The sequence below is a fragment of the Panthera onca genome, chromosome C1 (genome assembly GCF_046562875.1).
Source record: "Panthera onca isolate mPanOnc1 chromosome C1, mPanOnc1 haplotype 2, whole genome shotgun sequence".
NCBI classification, from domain to species: domain Eukaryota; kingdom Metazoa; phylum Chordata; class Mammalia; order Carnivora; family Felidae; genus Panthera; species Panthera onca.
This window is the reverse complement of record NC_138346.1, coordinates 98,279,475-98,298,952: the sequence shown is the minus strand read 5'-3', so window position 1 is coordinate 98,298,952 and position 19,478 is coordinate 98,279,475. Positions and strand designations below refer to the sequence as shown.

The window sequence follows — 19,478 nt, the reverse complement described above, 5'->3', positions numbered from 1 at the left end:
CACTTTCTGTGACATGCTGTGTCTGCCATAACAGAGACATGGTGGTGTTTGTGCCTTGAGCCCTATGAGTTCATCTGGGGCACTATCACTGTTACCTTAGCTTCTCTCTAAGCTCTGCTTCTCTCTCCCCTTTCTTAGGACTGAGAGCTGCGAACCTGCCTTCCCTAATCATATCAACCCCTGACTACTGTTTGGCTTCTCAACATCAGGTCTACAGTTTTGTTTTGTTTTGTTTTGTTTTGTTTTGTTTTTAAGACAAAAATTACACAGACATTTTACATAAAAAAAAAAAAAATCCGAAGGCACAAAAGGGATTACTTAAGAGAAACCTGACAGTTTATCCATCAATCAAGACTTTTGTCCATGAGACTAACCCAATATCTGCACTGGCCCTGAAGGAGAAAAGAAACCCTGGCTTTTAATCAAGAATGTGGACAAATATAGACAGCTACAGTAAATTAAAGGATTTTTTTTGAAAGCTTCAATAAATGAAGAGATATACTGTGCACTTGTATGTGCAAACTAAATATCACAAAACATCCAATGTCCCAAGGTGAAATTCAAGCTTTAATGCAATCTCAATCATATTCTCAAAAAAAGTTTTTCTTCAAACTTAGCACATATTATGATGTTCATCTAAGAGAGATAAGAGATAAGTATAACAAGGGAAAACAACAAACGAGACTATTTAATTTCAATGGAATAAATAGTCCAGAATTAGACCATAGCCTAAAATCAGAATTTTATATGTAGCAAAAAGATGTCATAAATCAATGAAGGCAAAGGTGGACATATCTCATAGCTCTGGTTTTGCTGATTAGCATTAGAGGAAGAATTACTTTAGACCCAAGTAACATAATGAATAAATTTAAAATGAATAAGAAGTTAAATATAAAACTGCTACCATGAAAATATAAATATAGATACTCACATAACTGATAATTTTGTACATCTGGAAAGTTTGGAGGAGGGATGACTTTCTAAGTACAAATGTGATAGAAGAAATCACAGAGAACAATGAACAGATTTGTAGAAAACAGTTAAAAACACCTAATATCCAATGAAAGTTATTAACCAAAAGAAAAAGATTAAGCTGGCAAATATGATATAGAAGTGGCTGACATTCTTAGCATGTAAAAGTTCAGGCAACTTTCAATAAACACATTCAGACCCCAGTACATAAACTAGGAAGACAATGATATAATAAAATCCAGAAACATGAAAGACAACTTTGCCAATTATAAAAATAATGCAAATTAAACAAACATTTTACATATTAAGTTAACTGAATAAAAGTCTAATGGTAATTTATGTTGCTAATAATGATGCATCAAAAATATTGTCACCTACATTGCATGTAGCATTTTAAATCGATACTATCCTTTTGGAAAGTTACTTGGCAATATATTTCAGGGACCATATGAAAGACTTGATAATCCTACTTTCATACAAAATATGGGAAAAGCTATACACATGGAGATGTTATCACAATATTATCTTGGTAAAAAAAAAACAAAAAACAGAAGTAAACAAATGTCCAGTGATAAAAGAATAACTAAGCTGGTTGTGAAATTGAATTTTGAAACATCTCTGCAGACTCTTTCATCACCCAGCCAGCAAGACATATTCCTTTCCATTGAATCTGGGCTGACCTTGGTTACTGGTTAGTGCAGCTGGAGGGGCACTGTATGAAGGTCATAGAAGACAGTACAGCTTCTGCCTGGCTGTTAGAACACTTCTTTTGGAGCCCTGAGCCACCACGTAAGAAGTCCTAGCATCCTGAGGTTGCCATATTGTGAGGGGGCCCAAATTAACACAAGTCATTTTGAGATGCTCTGGGACTATACAAAGAGAGATAGATACGCAGTCAGCCCCAAGCTGCCCTTCTGTCCCAGATCCAGCCACCATATGATGGCAACTGGTTGAACTTAAACCACTCAGACAAGTCTTTCCCAAGTCGCTGACACATGGAAGATAATACAATGACTGTTGTTGCTTCAGGTCACTAAGTTCTGAGTGGTTTGTTGCACAGCAATAGATAACTACAACAGAAATCTCTATTACACAGAACATGAAGCAGCCATTAAAAAACTTAATTTATAAGACTATATGAAAACACAGAAATATTCCTTTACACAGTATTTAGTAAAAACACAACACAAAATTTTTGTATGATTGTAACCATTAAAAATACATACCAAAGGAGGAGGGGCCAACATGGTGGAGAAGTAAGGGGATCCGAAGTTCCCTCGACTCTCAAATAAAGCAGGGTTGAAGCCAAAGGACTTTGAACTCCAAGAGTCCAGGAGACAAAAAGACAAGGTGGCTTCCAGGGACCCACCGGGACAACCTGATGGGCCATAGGTGCGTGACTGCGAACTGGGAGAGATAAAAGGAACAGAGGGGAGGAATCCCCTTCTGCAGAGAGACAAAGGGAAGATAAAGAGTGGCTGGGGAAGCATAGGACTGTATCTGGACAAGAGGAAAACCTCAGACGGGAACTGAGAAAGATCCAATCTTTAACTGCAGGGCTTGCTGTGGACTGGGGCCAGCTTCCCAGATCACACACCTGGGGAGGAGGGGTGCCAGCCCCGGCCTCGCGGCTAGGTCAGGGGCGCAGTCCACACTAGGAGAAAGCGATCCTCTCCCTGGAATGCTGTGCGAAGAGGGTTTATATCTGCTCAAAAGGCAAAGCCTCCCTGCGACCGTCAGCCAGAGACCACATATGGGGCAGCACAGAGCTGCGCTTCCCCAGTGTCAGGGCACACGGAGCAGGAGTTTGAATCCCAGCCAAGCTCCAGGACATGGGAGTCGGTGGAGCGGGACAAATTGCCTCGTTTTCACTCACTGCTCAGTGAGAACGGCTGGAACAGAATGGTTTGGGAAACCAGGTCGGGGAGGAGAGACTGGCGCGGGGGGGAGGGGGGGGGGTGCCATTTTTCTCCTCACAACCACCAAGGTGGGGTCTCAGGGATCTGACCTCAGGGCCCAGTGGAGGCGGGACCCGCCCACACCAAACCAGGCCCCTCCACTCAGGGTTTGATGCTGATGAACCAGGTGGACCTCTCCTCCAGACCAGACTAGCCGTGTTGCATTGCCTGGTTTACTTCTCAGACAGTTCTTATTATATAAATACACTCTTCCTTCCTTTTGTCCTTCTTATCTCTTCCCTCCTCTAGTCTGGTTACTCTGGTTGTTGGTTAAGCAGACATATTTAATCCATTCTCTTGGTACATGTTCTATACCTCCTTCTTTATTTTCCTTTCTCTCTCTCTGGATTAATCTGTATAGTTTCTCTGTCTGGCCAATTCTATTTTCTTTTCTTTTTCCCCACCCCCTTCTTTATTTTCCTTACTCTCTCTCTCTCTCTCTCTCTCTGGATTAAGCTGTAAAACTTATCTGGTCAATTTTCTTTTCTTTTCTTTTTTCCCACCCCCTTCTTTATTTTCCTTTCTCTCTCTGTGGATTAAGCCATATAGTTTCTCTGTCTGGTCAATTTTTATTTTTTCTTTTTCCTAACCCCTGTAATTTCCCTCTTTGTGTGACATAAGGCCTCTTCCATCAGCAGTGCCTCCACCCTGTTGTTTTCTTGTAGCTGGTGTTTCTGTTTTTTTGTTTTTGTTTTGTTTGTGTGTGTGTTTGCATGTTTTTGTTTTCTGTTTGTTTGTTTGTTTTCCTTTCCAGGGCTACTTCAATGAAGAAATCAAAACACACCTGGGGGAAAGGTCCAAAACATCACTACGAGTTGGGAGATAAACTACCCACAGTCACAACAGAGAGCAAGTACCACTCTCCAAAACACAACTTCTGAAGGGCCAGGCCCTGGACAGTGTATGACCCCTCTTTTTTTTTTTTTTTAACGTTTGTTTATTTTTCAGAGAGACACAGACCAAGTACAAGCGGGGGAGGGTCAGAGAGAGAGGGAGACACAGAATCTGAAGCAGGCTTCAGGCTCTGAGCTGTCAGCACACAGCCCGATGTGGGGCTCGAATTCACGAACCATGGGATCATGACCTAAGCTGAAGTCAGACGCTTAACTGACTGAGCCACCAAGGCACCCCGACCCTTCTTTAATATATTAGGGCTCTTAGGTGCAGGGTATATAACAAGCTTTTAAACACATAAGGGACAGAAAATTAGCCAAAATGATGAAATGGAAGAATTCTCCTAAAAAGAAATTCCAGGAAGAAATGACAGCTAAAGAATTGCTCAAAACAGATATAAACAATATAACTGAACAAGAATTTAGAATAATAGTCATAAGACTAATCTCTGGGCTTGATAAAAGCATGGAAGACAGCAGAGAATCTATTATTGCAGAGATCAAGGAACTAAAAAATACTAATGATGAATTAAAAATGCTATAAATGAGGTGCGAAATAAACTTGAGGTGGTCACAGCAAGAATTGAAGAGGCAGAGGGGAGAATAGGTGAATTAGAAGATAAAATTATGGAAAAAGAGGAAGCTGAGAAAAAGAGAGATAAAAAAAAAACCTCTGGATCATGAGGGGAGAATTAGAGAACTAAGTGATTCAATGAAACGGAACAATATCTATATCATAGGAGTTCCAGAAGAAGAAGAGAGAGAAAGGGGCCGATGTTGAACAAAACATAGCTGAGAACTTCTCCCACCTAGAGAAGGAAACATTGAAATCCAGGAGGCACAGAGAACTCCCTTCAGATGTAACTTGAATCAATTTTCTGCACAACATATCACAGTGAAACTGGCAAAATACAAAGATGAAGAGAGAATTCTGAAAGCAGCTAGGGATAAACAGGCCTTAACATACAAGGGTAGACACATAGGGGCAGTAGCAGACCTATATACTGAAACTTGGCAGGCCAGAAGGGAGTAGCAGGAAATATTCAATGTGCTGAATAGGAAAAATATGCAGCCAAGAATCCTTTATCCAGCAAACCTGTCATTCAGAATAGAAGGAGAGATAAAGGTTTTCCCAAACAAACAAAAACTAAAGGAATTCATCACCACTAAACCAGCCCTACAAGAGATCCTAAGGGGGACTCTGTGAGTGAAATGTTGCAAGGGCCACAAAGCACCAGAGACATCACTACAAACATGAAACCTACAGATAACACAATCAGAAACATAAGCAATCTTATTGGTAAGAGTGTGGTAATTGCAGGGGGCTTTAATATTCCATTTACAACAATGGACACATCCTCTAGGCAGAAAATCAATAAACAAACAATGGCCCTGAATGACAGGCTGGACCAGATGGACTTGACAGATATATTTAGAACTTTTCATTCTAAAACAGCAGAATACGCATTCTTCTCGAGTGCACATGGAACATTCTCCAAGATAGATCACATCCTGGGTCACAAAACAGCCCTCAAAAAATATAAAATAATTGAGATCATAGCATGCACACTTTCAGATCACAATGCTATGAAACTTGAAATCAACCACAGGAAAAAATTTGGAAAACATCCAAATGAATGGAGGTTAAAGAACATCCTACTGAAGAAGGAATGGGTCAACCAGGCAAATAAAGAAGAAATTAAAAAATATGGAAACAAATGAAAATGAAAACACAACAATCAAAACCCTTTGGGATGCAACAGAGGCAGTCCTAAGAGGAAAATACATTGAATCCAGGCTATCTCAAGAAACAAGGAAAATCCCAAATACAAAATCTAACAGCACGCCTATAGGAACTAGAAGCAGAAAAACAAAGAAAGCCAAAACCCAGAAAAAGAAGAGAAACAATAAAGATCAGAGAAGAAATAAACAATATAGATCCAAAACAAAAAATGGGAGAACAGATCAATGAAACTAAGAGTTGGTTTTTTGAAAAAATAAACAAAATTGATAAACCCCTTGCCAGACTTCTCAAAAAGAAAACAGAGAGGACCCAAATAGATAGAATCACGAATGAAAATGGATTTATCAGAACCAATCCCTCAGAAATACAAGCAATTATCAGAGAATACTATAAAAAATTATATGCCAACAAACTGGACAACCTGGAAGAGATGGGCAAATTCCTGGGCACCCACACACTACCAAAACTCAAACGGGAAGAAATAGAAAATTTGAACAGACCCATAACTAGTAAAGAAATTGAATTAGTTATCAAAAGTCTCCCAATAAGAGTCCTGGAGCAAATGGCTTCCCTGGGGAATTCTACCAGACATTTAAAGCAGAGTTAATACCTATACTTCTCAAGATGTTCCAAAGAAATAGAAATGGAAGGAAAACTTCCAGACTCGTTCTATGAAGCCAGCATTACCTTGATTCACAAACCAGACAGAGACCCCACAAAAAAAGACAATTACAGGTCAATATCCTTGATGAACATTGATACAAAAATTCTCAACGAGATACTAGCAAATCATATTCAACAGCATACAAAAAAAATTATTCACCATGATCAAGTGGGATTCATTCGTGGACTTCAGGGCTGGTTCAGTATTCACAAATTAATCAATGTGATACATCACATTAATAAAAGAAAAGATAAGAACCATATCTTTTGATCCTGTCAGTAGATGCAGAAAAAGTATTTGACAAAATACAATATCCTTTCTTAATAAAAACCCTCAAGAAATTCAGGATAGAAGGAACATACTTAAACATCATAAAAGCCATATGTTAAAAGTCCACAGCTAATGTCATCCTCAATGGGGAAAAACTGAGAGTTTTCCCCCTAAAATCAGGAACACGACAGGGATGTCCACTCTCACCACAGTTGTTTAACATAGTGTTGGAAGTCCTGGCATCAGCAGTCAGACAACAAAAAGAAATCAAAGGCATCAAAAATGGCAAAGAAGAAATCAAACTTTCACTTTTCACAGACTACATGATACTCTACATGGAAAACCTAAAAGACTCCACCAAAAGACTGCTAGAACTGATACATGAATTCAGCAAAGTCACAGGGTACAAAATCAATGTACAGAAATCAGTTGCATTTTTATACACCAATAATGAAGCAACAGAAAGAGAAATAAAGAAATGGATCCCATTCACAATTGCACCAAGAACCATAAAATACCTAGGAATAAACCTAACCAAAGATGTAAAAGATCTGTATGCTGAAAACTATAAAAAGCTTATGAAATAAATTGAAGAAGATATAAAGAAATGGAAAAACATTCCATGCTCATGGATTGGAAGCACAAATATTGTTAAAATGTCAATACTACCCAAAGCAATCTACACATTCAATGCAACCCCAAACAAAATTGTACTGGCATTCTTCTCAAAGCTAGAACAAACAATCTTAAAATGTGTGTGGCACCACAAAAGTCCCCAAATAGCCAAAGTAATATTGAAGAAGAAAACCAAAGCGGGAGACATCACAATCCCAGACTTCAGCTTCTACTACAAAGCTGTAATCATCAAGACAGTATGGTACTGGCACAAGAACAGACACATAGAGCAATGGAATAGAACAGAGAACCCAGAATGAGTGAGTAAAGTAAGTCAGTCAGAGAAGGACAGGTATCTTCTGTTTTCACTCATATGTGGAGCTTGAGAAACTTAACAGAAGACCATGGGGGAAGGGAAGGGGAAAAACAATAGTTACAGATAGGGAGGGAGGCAAACCATAAGAGACTCTTAAATACAGAAAACAAACTAAGGTTGGATAGAGTGGTAGGGGAGAGGGAAAATGGGCATTGAGGAGGGCACTTTATGGGATGAGCACTGGGTGTTGTATATAAGCCAGTTTGATGATAAATTATATTTTAAAAATTAAAAAATTATGAAATAAAAATACATATCAAAAAGGACTAAAATGGAGTAAGGGCCATTTTAAGAGTTGGGTTAGGTCAGTAACATCAGGATGATATTATTGCACTAATGTCTAAACCTACTAAGATATAACTATAATGATTGTGTAATTAATTAATGAGAACTACTTGTCCCTCAAAAGGAAAAAAAAAAACTGAGTCCCATCTTAAGATACTGGTTGAGCAAAATGAGAAAAAAAAATCAAAGATGTTAGAAGCACAAAAAGACTACAGAAAAATTTGCCCCTTTCCCAAGAGTGATTATGAACTGGATTAAAATGCCCCAGCTCTGTCTCCCTTTGTTTCCAAAGTTTGAAGAGAGCTAACAAATATTTTCATAGCCGAATGTGTATGGCAGAATTTTTCTTTTCATTTTACGGCTTTTATTTTTAAGGCAAAATAATATACAGGTATTTTGTACAAAATGCAAATGATGTAGAAATGTTTGGAATATCTAAATGAAAACGTGGTTTTAGGGTCATATCCCCTGGGACTAGATTAGAGACTACCTTCCACTCACATCTTGTAAACTCAAATGCTTCAGAAAGGCACACAGCTTCTCGCTGCCCAGTGACATGCCAACTAGAGGGAGGGCACACACACACACACACACACAAACACACAAACACACAATATGGGATGATGGACTACGACTCCATAGTGGCAAATAAAACATCCATTTGGAAAAGGGTGACTCCAGCAACACGTGGCAGTCACTGGCTTATTATGATTTTGTTAAATCCCACAGGGCAAAGATTGCAAAGGTGCCTTCTCAGGCCTCAAAGTAAGTTGGCCATTGGCTCACGTGGTTCTCTGTGTGTATCCTTGGAGAACATGTAGGTTTTGGAGGGCGTGCTTTTCACTGTAGGCTGATAGCCCACTTCCTGCTGAGGCAGGTTTGAGATCAACAGCATTATTTCAGAGGTTGAACAATTACAGATTTTCATGGATAAAGATAAGAGTTACTTATAGCAACAAAATTCCTTCGAAAATTTGCTAAGCTTCTTGCCTATTTAATTTTCCTGCACTCACTCTGGGCACAAGATCTTATCTTGACCTCATCTCTAGGCCTAAGACTAGAATGTAAAGGTTGGCAAACTTTCCTGTAAAAGGGCTAAATAGTAAATATTTTGGACTTAGTGGGCCCAAAGGCAAAATCAAGAGTGTTATATAGGGAGTTACATAGTAAGAGAGCAAACAAATGTGCACATTTTTTCTCACCTGTTTTAAGGTTGGGCAGGGCCATATGAAAACAAGTGGCCTGTCAGATTCACCTGATGGACTGCAGTTTGCCAACCACTGCAGAGTCTGTTATTCTTGGCCTGTGCACTGCATACCCTCCCATTAATCTTCACAGTGGCCACCTTGAACCCATTGAGACAGTAGGCATTAGAGCAAAGACAACACCCTACCTGATCTTTGTCACTATTATTATTCTACTTTGCTTATGGTGATGCAGAGAACTCATAACAGAGGACACAAGAGATAGACCTACAAGCCATAAGCTATATCCTGGTAAAGAGTCCCTATCAACCACTTCAGTTTGCAATACAAACGTCCTTGGTATTTTCAGCCCCGCCGGGTCCCCAGTATGACTGCACTGTCAGTTGCTTAGATTGCCGGACACAGGTAGAATCCTATTTTAGCAAAGCCATGCTCCCTTCCCCCAATGCCTACAAGCTGTTAACCCTGGCCAGAGCGCATCTCTTATATGACAAGAGTATCAACAGACACCACACTGTAAAAACTTCCCACCAGTTCCCTAATACTATGGACTCAGTCTGCCCCTGCTCTGCCTCCCTGTGAACTCAGAGAAGAGTTTTTACTCTTGTTTTGCCACCGCAGACCAAGGCTTGCCAGCTTGTTAGCCTGTGATCTGTGTCTTTTCACCCACTACCTGACCACTTCAACTAATCCTATGCCACATGCTTAGGGGCTATTACTTGCAGCCTCTCACTTCAGGAACCAAATTCCATCTTGCAGCTATTGTATTTTTGGCTTTGATCTTACAGTCTAGGATTATTGCATCAGCTCCCAGGGAGCAGGATGAGGGGAGAGATAAAATCAAAAGGGAAAAGGGGCAAGCCTTTAAAACGTGAAGCTAAATGCTGCTTGACAATAAGTGGTAAAAAACAAAATTCCAAACCAATTAGTCTGACTCAGGAGCCTCATGTTCTTACCATAGGGTCACCCAGCTTCTATGTAGGTATACAGAGTGTGGGGGTGCCTGTCCAACATGCATACACATAGATTCTGGTGAAGAAAACAGCTATAGGCTTCTTCTCCAGTGGCTTTTGGATTCATAACATGTCTTAGCAAAATTATGAGACTAAGTTTGAAAAAATAAAGGGGAAAAAGGAAGTGATGGTCCATCAACAGTTGAATGGGGGGTGCCTGAATGACTCAGTTGGTTAGGCATCCAACTTCAGCTCAGGTCATGATCTCGAGGTTTTTGAGTTCCAGCTCCACGCCAGGCTCTGCGCTGACAGCTCGGAGCCAGGAGCCTGCTTCGGATTCTGTGTCTCCCTCTCTCTCTCTCTCTCTGCCCCTCCCCCACTCATGCTCTGTCTCTCTCTGTCTCTCAAAAATGAATAAATGTAATTTTAAAAAAAAAAAAACAGTTGAATGGGTACCCAAAATGTGGTATATATCCATACAGTGAAATATCATTTGGTCATAAAAAGGATGAAGTACTGATACATGCTACAACATGGATGAACATTGAAAACATCAAGCCAAGTAAAAGAAGCCAGTTACAAAGGACCACATATTATATGACTCCATTCATGTGAAATGCCCAAAATAGGGAAATCCATAGAGACAATAAATTAGTGGTTGCCAGGGGCTGGGAAAGTGGGGGATGGGGAGTGATGGGTGTGGGTAGAGGGGTTCTCTTTGGGGTTCTAAAAATTGATTGTGGTGATGGTTGCCCAACTCTGAGAACATACTAAAGAACATTAAATTACATTCTATAAATGGATGAATTGTGTAGTATGCAAATTATATCTCAATATAGGTGTTGCCAAATAAAAAGCCCAAGGTGATGCTACAAGAGGAAAGTTAACACCGGGCAGTAGCTTGATGACACATGAGCATTGCATGTGCTTGGAGAAATAGCTCATGCCATTAGTCACGCTAGTGAAAGAGTGCCACAGCAAAGCCACGCCCATGTTAGGAATCACAAATTGCAGTAACTGCCCTACAGATTAACAAAAGGAAAAGAAAATGAAGATTTTTTTTTAAGAACTATGACAATCAAGGAGTGCAGGATGCATGAACTTTCCTTCTAAACCGTTAAAATATTTTAATCTTTGTTATAGACTAATTAACCATCCTTGACATGTTTCATGATTCAACATAGGGCCAAACATTCTGCACTTGCACTGAGAATCATATGAACAGGGAGAGCTTTCTCTAGCTGTGCTGTCTCTTTAGGACAATATAGATGGTGCCAGCACTCTCCTCCACTCAGTGCCTGCCTTCACCTAGGCAATTACTCAGGATTCTACTTATTGTAGCATCAGAGATCCAAATGATCCATCTCCTCTTAGTTTATAGTCAAGCAACCATATTACCCTGATGTTAAGTGACTTTTCCAAAGTGATGAATCCAGTGGGGGCAGAGTTCCTTACCTCCCAGACCAGGATGCTTTAACTTATACCATGTTCAATCCCAAAATAGCAATGAACAAATGTTATGAAAATTTTCAAAGGTTAAGAAACTCAATTTTGTTTAATTTATTTACCCACTTTGAGAAAAAGAGAGAGAGAGCATAGGGAAGGGACAGAGAGAAAGGGAGAGAGAGAGAACCCCAAGCAGGCTCTGTGCTGTCAGTGCAGAGCCTAATGTGGGGCACAAACTCACAGCCTGAGCCAAAACCAAGAGTTGGACACAACTGACTGAGCCACCCAGGTGCCTCAGAACTCAATTTAATGCAAATATTCTCAATATTTAACAGAGACAAAAGTATTATTGTGGAATAAGAGGGACAAATAGAGGGACAAAAACGTATGTGTGCCTACTCACTCAGGCATCTAAGGAGGAAGAATTCTTGCAAGCCAGATCAGCCCCTGGGTTGTTCTGCAGTGTGGAGATTCTGGAAAGGGCAAAGGGAAAATGGAGAGAATAACTGTGTTTACAACCACCAGTTGATGGTTTTCAGGGACAGGGAAATGAAAGCAGAAGGGAAAGACTTTCAGAAGGCAAAGGATATTAAAAGGAGCAGCAATGGGAGAAAAACTATCTTAAAGAGTGTGGCCTTGTATTAAGAACATACTAGCCTCTTTCTCATTTCAATAAAAAATTGAGTAAAGCACTGAAATATTTTGTATAATCTTTTGGCCACCATATTGCTCCTTTGAACATAACAAACCCGCCCAAACTGAGCCTTGAGGTATTCTATAATTTAGTCAAGTTAAATTGATAATCAAATTATTCTATCAAAGTCACCTAAATAGTAATCAGGAGAACAGGGCTCTCAGAACCTCTTTTAACATACCATTTTTTTACTCTTAATTATTGCAGTGTGTGAGCTACAACTAGTAGCGAATATTTAGAAAGCAGAGAAGTTCTTACTCATCTTTGTATCCCCAAAGTACCTAATACTGCTTTTACATAGGTGTGAGCATTGTCAATATTTATCAAGTTAACAAACTATCTGAACTTTCTGATTATTCTCACATGTGAAAAAGACACAGGAGAGCAGTGCCTGGGGCTCTGTGGTAGAGCTGGTCATTATCCCCCAGGATCATCTAGGATACCTTGGCTGGTGTTGAGAAGAACAATACAGGCTCAATTTCCATAAAGTGCAGTCCTAAATTTTAGATTCGGGGATTGATGTTTGGCTTGTAATAGATTCTCTTCTGGAAAAAGAAAAGAAAGACAGGGAGCAAAGGGTGAGCTCAGAAGACCATTCCAGGAAATAAATCTGAATCAGAAGCAGCAGGGAGAGTTTTTTTGAGAAGATGGTCAAAACACATCAGCCCAAAGATAACAAGAGTTCAAAAGATCCCAAGTTATTTAGTTGAAAGACAGTTCTAATGCTTTTTCTTGCATACAGCCTATCAGAGCTGAAACAAGTAAACTAGAAGACTTCAGACAATATCGTTAAAGGTATTTCCTTAGAAACCCAAGCTTGGAAATCCAACCAGCTCTCAGTCGGCCAGCGGTTGGCAGTTCGATCTGTGAATCCAGACTAATTTTTCATCTCTTTGAGATCCCTGCTAACTGCTTTTTAACACTTCACCAACTCCCTCAAGCCTGGGAGGGAGCATAAAAAGAAAAATCAAAATGGTTCATCCAGGAAGCTGGATTATGAGGGCTTTTTTCAGTCCTCTGTCTGGAAAGTGATATTTATCTCTAAACCACAATGTCTACCATTGACCAAATTTTAGGGCCTGTTTCTTTCTGTAGAAGTCAAGTTATGCTAGATTGCACTACAATAACTAACAACCCCCAAATCTTAAAAGCTTAAAAAACAATAGTTTACTTCTCAGTATATGCCAGTTCTGACACCTTCCAGGTAGCTGTCTTGGGTGTTATATCACCTACCATCCTACTTGTATGGTCACTGTAGAAGAGGAAGAGAAAACATGGACAACCACACCAGTTGTTGTTGTTGTTGTTGTTGTTGTTTAATTTTCTGGTATTCTTAGTTTGCTTCTTTAGAGTACAAGGATTATTTTCCTCTTTTTCCTTTTGTCTAAATTGAGATTTAATTGACATTTAACTTTATATTAATTTTAGGGGTACAAGAGAATGACTTGATACTTGTATGTCAGGATATAATCATCGCAGTAATTCTAGTTAACATCCATCACCATGTGTAGTTACACATTGTTTTTTCTTATGATGAGAACCTTTAAGGTTTACTTCCTTAGCAACTTGTAAATAAGCAATATGCAGCAACATGCGTTACGGTCACAAACCAGTTCTTAAGCATTCCCCCCCCCAGAAGTGACCCATACCTCTCCCACTCACATTTCATTGACCAAAAAGATCACATGGAACATCCGTCTTCAGAGGCTGGGGAAGTAAAATCATACTGGTTGTCTAAAGGTAGGAAAGCAGGAAATATTGGTTGGCAGCAATAGTATCTTCCACACATGTTCTGCTCCTAAATATTAAGAAGACTTACTATTGTTTGCTTTTTACTTTGATTTCTGAAAGCCTCAAGCATGGCAGGGAGTTCTATCCAGATGCTTGGGAGTAAGAGAGCTCGAATGAACTACCTTGTGAAACACTAGTCTGGCCACCCTCATCCTGACCATCCTCTGACATCAATTACTTTTTCAAAGCTACCCTTCAGATACTATGGCGACCTGCAGGGCTGTGTTGGCAGGGCACATTCAATAGGGTTCCATTTTAATGAGCCATCCTCAGTTCTTTCATCACTCCTTATAAGGGATGCCAAGCATCTGTACAACTAGAGAACATTGTATGACTTTGGAACCAAGTTTCAGAAAGTCTAAACTAATAACACTGTTAAAAACACAACCATTTCACACACAGCATGTTACAGACTGGAAGCTTGAGGCCCAGAAATGAAGTGACAAGTCGTAATTATGAAGCTAATACATAGCTGTTGTTTTAAGTTGTTAAATGTGTAGTAGTTTGTTACAACAAAATCAAAAACTAATACAAAGTGATAGTTTCCCAAGAGTATTTATATTTTAACTAGGCTCAAATTAAGACCTAATGTACTAAAAAAGCACTAGGCAATAAAAAGCTCTTGACATTATACAGTCACCCCCACAGGTCATTCAAAACAAAATTTAGTTTTTGAAATGTTTATATGTATGGTATAATTAAAGTAAATTTCTTACAGATTTTCTGATTTTGAGAATCTGGATCTTTCTACCAGCACAATATTTTTCTCCCTATTCTCTTTTTACTAGATAATGCACCATTGATTTTTAAAATAAGACAAGGAGCTTTAAAGTTAATGTCTAATTATGGAATTTCAGAACACAAGATAAGAATGGGGCAGGTGGGGGTGCCTGGGTTAAGCATACAATTCTTGGATTTGGCTCAGGTCATGATCTCACAGTTCCTGCGTTCAAGCCCCACATCAGGCTCTGTGCTGACAGTGAAGAGCCCGCTTGGGATATTCTCTCTCTCTCTCTCTCTCTCTCTCTCTCAAAATAAATAAATAAGATTAAAAATATTTTTAAAATAATAAACTTTAAAAAAAAGAATGGGGGCACATAAGGAATGCTTCCCTGGGGTCCAGAAACCATCTCAATCACACCTAGCCTTCCAGTCAGCAGGCCACCACCGGGGTAACCTGGTTTCATGGCAGCAGGCATCAGCAGGTGTTCCTTTATTCTCCCCATTGGGTTCTCTCATCCTTCCTGTATTATTTTTGACCTGGGCTTCTACTGCCATCCCCTCCAGCTACATCAGAAAACTACACAATACACACTGGAATTGTCAGATGCCTTTCAAATCATATTCAGGTTGCTTCCGAGGTGGGAGAAACCAGTGAGGCCAACAGACAATGCCAAGGCCTGCGACTGCCAGGCTCAGTTGCATGCAGCCAGCCAGCACCCCACTACAAATAGACCAGAGGCTACTGAGGCAACTGTCCCCTTCAGACCAACACTCTTAGCCATTGCTTGCAGAGGGCCCACTGGGAAAGAGGCAGGGAGGAGGGGGTGGGGAAAGAAATCGAGGGAGCAGGTGTGCACACATGGGTGAGAGAGCAGATGTCAGACCACCATGAAACAGAAACTCAATTCTACACACCTTAAGCTTCTGCAGAAGCCAATTGGGCCACCCTCAAAGCAGTGTGCAGAGGTAAAGAGCAATGGCCTTGACATTGTTTGCTACCCATGACCCTAGGCAAATTGCTTAACTTTAAGCACCTTTTACCTTGTCTGTAAAATGAAGAAGATAAAAGTAGCTTCCTCGATGGGTTGTTTTGAAGATTAAATTAGTTAAAACACAAAGTTCTTCATCCAGTATCTTACAGAAATTTCTCTTTTTAACGCACTCTCTTTCTAACCTCTGCTAAAGTTCCTTTCACCATGAAAGGAATGAACAACTGTTCATCACCTCCCTTCCCACCCCGCCACTGTTCCCAAACACACTTGATTTGCTCACAGGACAAAGGTTGGTACCATTGTTCAAGTTCACTCTGTGCTTGGAAGAAGCAGCGTGTGATGTCACATCATCCTATCTTTGTTTCAACAACTCCCCTCAGCCCCTCCATGACCTTCCTCTATTGCAGCAGCTAATTGATAATGGGTAGCTGATTTTTTTTTTCTTAATTTGGGGCCAAAGGCAATGGCTTCTTTTAAGTAATGGAATCATAGCTATGATAGTTAGGAGGAGGTCTGGACTCTGTGAGAAGTTGTGTCTCTTTCCCATTCCAAATTTCCCCTGGAATGAATCTGCTTGGCCCAGCCTAGCATAAATGTGAAATCCCTGAGTGCCAACGCCCATCTCAAGAGAGGAAATCACAGATTCCGCCCTGCCCAAGGCAGTTAGCAAACCCCAGGCCAGTACCCTGAGCTGTGACAAAAAATAATGAGATAAGAAAGAAGAAACAGGCAAAAGGATTGTGGCTTTAAGCTACGTAGTCTTAATTTAAAGAGGTGTCCAGCAAGCTCTCTGAACCAATATAGAGAGTATAGGAGGGTTATGGAAACACAAACCCAAACAGTTTTTGAAGCCAACTGGCAGAGCTGCCTCATGCTGGAAAAAAATTACTCAGAAGGTCTTTCAATTTATAGTTCAAAAATTACATTCCCTTGGTCAACTTTCTAACTTACCCTTTGAAGGGACTTTCTCTTCTGAGCCCTGTGCTCAGGATAAGATGAAAATAGAAATTAGGGATTCTAGTGAGCTCTTTGAACCCCATAGGTCTTGTCCAAATAACCCAAATGAGCTCCCAAATCTCTGAGTAAAGTTGTCTGTCACTCAAAGTCACAGATGGAAAACTCTAATTCCAAAAACCCCCATGGATAAGACAAAACAGCATATATATTACCTGAGCAACAGTAAATCAGGGAAATTTTTCCCTATTTACTTTTCAGTGTAGAATTATCACCTAATGTCTAAACCTCATGGTTAGAACTTGTAGAGTTCTTCATTCCAAAATTCACTGGTTCCATTTGTCCACAAAGTAGTAGTAATATGCTCTTTCCCAAAGGGAACAACAGCAAGAACAGAAATGTAATTTATTTTTTATTGCTGAGTTGGGCTTTTGCAAATGATTTTTGCAGACATATCTTTAATAGATTTTCAGGCATATTTTATTTGCTGAAAAATTTCCATGCCCCAGCATAATTTCAATTATTCAGTGGAAACCATAGTTTGGGGAATTGTTTCCAGCCACTCATTCAGCTCTTTGAATAAGCTATATATATAACTTCAATTGATTACTTTTTCCATTTGGAAATTAGCTCAGATGAAGAGGGATTAGGAGAGAATGTGTTTCAAATTCTTTTTCCTCCTGCAATCACACAGGAATTCTTTGATTCCTTGGATAGCCTAGAGCCTGGCTTTTCAGGTCACTGGGGTCCTGATGAAGTACAGGAGACAGAGGGTGTCATTGAGGGCACTGTGTCCCTGAAGATGCATTCAGCTGCAAGTAACAGAGGTTTGTTTATTCACAAAACAAGAAATCTAGAGATGAGCAGTCATTAGTTTTGGTTAGGGAGACAATGCCCCTGGTCAACATCATGGGATGTTTTTTGACCAAAGATGGCTGCTACAAGTCAGGTCATCAAATTCATAAAGAAGAGTAAAGAGGGAAGGATCTCTTCAGCATGTTCTGTCCTATTAGGGAATCAAAACTTTTGTCAGAAGCCTCCAGCTGATGTCCACATACTTCCACTGCCACCCTTGGTCCAAACCACCCTCATATCACCTTATTGACTTCCAGTTTGTCACCACCTTCTTCCCCTTTACCTAATCTGGTCTTTCTCAATATAGTAAGCAGAGTGAGCACCTTCAAGTAGAAATCAAAAATAGCATCCCTCTGTTCCAAGCCCCAATAGATTCCCAGTACACTTGAGAGTCATATCCAAACTTCTCAGAGGGGCTTAGATGGCCCATGTGATCTGGCTATTCGTGTCCTCTCTGATCCCCTCGCTGCCTGCACAATCCTTGCCCATTCCATGCCAGTCACACGGGCTCCTACTATATTTAGAAGGCCAGCGCTCCCCCCAATCAGGGCTTTGGCATCTACTGTTCCCTCTGTTTAGCATGCTTTCTTCCTCTATCACGATACGGCTGGCTCTCTCACCTCCTTCAGGCTTTGCACACATTTCAGCTTTGTGGTGAGACCTTCCTCGACCACCCTATTCATAATTTCAACTTCCCTTTCTCCATTCCTTTCTGGATTTTATTTTACTGTTTTTACAAAGCATTACCTAACATACATGCACATTTTATTCTGTCTCTGAAATAACTTTTGAGTGATCAGCAAATATTGTTTTCCATATGGATCTGCCCACACTTCTCCATTATGACAAATCCCTACCCTTCAACTACTTGTGAATGGTTGTAGCAAAACTGCTCAAATTAATTCTGGTTCTTTTTATTTAGTGAGCATCCTGAAGATTGGTTAGAGCATTAGGTATAGGAAAAAGGGAAATAAATTAAAACAGCGCCCAAATGTTCATAGACACTTTATGTGTTACTTACCTCTTTAAATCTGTAAGACATCCCTGGAGGAAAGCGAAGTTCAGAGACATGGAATAATGTAGCCACACACCTTCAGCTGGGATGTAAGTCTGGGTGCTTTAGTCTCCAGGTTCTTTGTTCTTCCCACTGTACCAGGTGTCTCCTGATGGACACATTGACACCCCAGTGTTTGCATCAACAGCTGAGAACATGCCTTCCAGAAGCCTACGGACACCACCATCCTTTCTTGCCACCTTATGCAATTTTTTGAAAAGGGTAAGAAATAATACAAAAACTTTTTAATCTCAGACAAATTATCAGGGTAATTTCAGAAGTCTAGAAAGGCTACCCTGTCCCCAACCCAAAATGTGTCCCACCCACTTCCACGTTGCCACTCAATATTCCTTTAACCACAGTGAAAGTTTTCATGATTCTAAATCCTCACTGAACATGTTGAGCCTCACAAATTACTCCTGAAAATATTTTGATTTTTTTCCTATCTCACAGTTTGTTCACCTGTCACAGGCCTTTGTGTGTTGTTCTTCCTAGAGCATAAGCAAATAAGAAGGAAACCATGCCCTGCACACCTAACATAGCACTTTTACCCCATTAAATAAGTGTTTGCTGAGCAATTATAAAGTCGAAAATACAAATCTCCAGGGGACTGTATGTAATGGGATATCTGTGTTTGGAGCAGTGTGCTGGGGATAAAGTACGAGTGAGTCACACATACCTCAGTTTCCACCCTGGTTCTATCAGGAGCTGTTAGTGTCCACATTTGTAGGCCAGTGCCTGGTCTATCTTGTCCCTGAGTCAAAACCAGATTTAATGACCCTCGGTTATGGCTGCTGTTCTAGTTGAGAGGGGGTGGTGGTGAGGAGGTTAATGGCACCTGTTGGAAAAAAACTAGCTGAGAGCAGCTCTTTTGTTTCATGAAGGGCCAGTGGTTCCACTGAGGCATCATCTGAAGAGAAGGGGTGGCCTGGAGTTCTGGAGAGCCAGAGAAAGGCAGACAGCAGGACACAGCCCCTCCAAACCTGCCCCTAAGGAGTGAGATCCCGCAGCATAGAAGATAGTGACTGTTCTGT

At 40.3% G+C, this 19,478-nt stretch overlaps 1 protein-coding gene across 4 annotated transcripts in view; it reads right to left on the bottom strand.

Annotated features, from left to right (window-relative positions):
• LOC132673338 (uncharacterized) overlaps positions 1–19,478 on the bottom strand; it is a 98,841-nt gene that overhangs the window by 49,957 nt on the left and 29,406 nt on the right. For 3 of the 4 annotated variants that reach the window (XM_081796379.1, XM_081796380.1, XM_081796377.1), the window contains 3 exons: positions 19,124–19,282; positions 12,519–18,644; positions 11,785–11,854 (listed from right to left, as the gene is read on the bottom strand). The gene's annotated coding sequence lies outside the window, so the exon portion shown is untranslated. The remainder of the gene's footprint in view (positions 1–11,784; positions 11,855–12,518; positions 18,645–19,123; positions 19,283–19,478) is intronic. The other variant, XM_081796378.1, reaches the window with a different exon arrangement.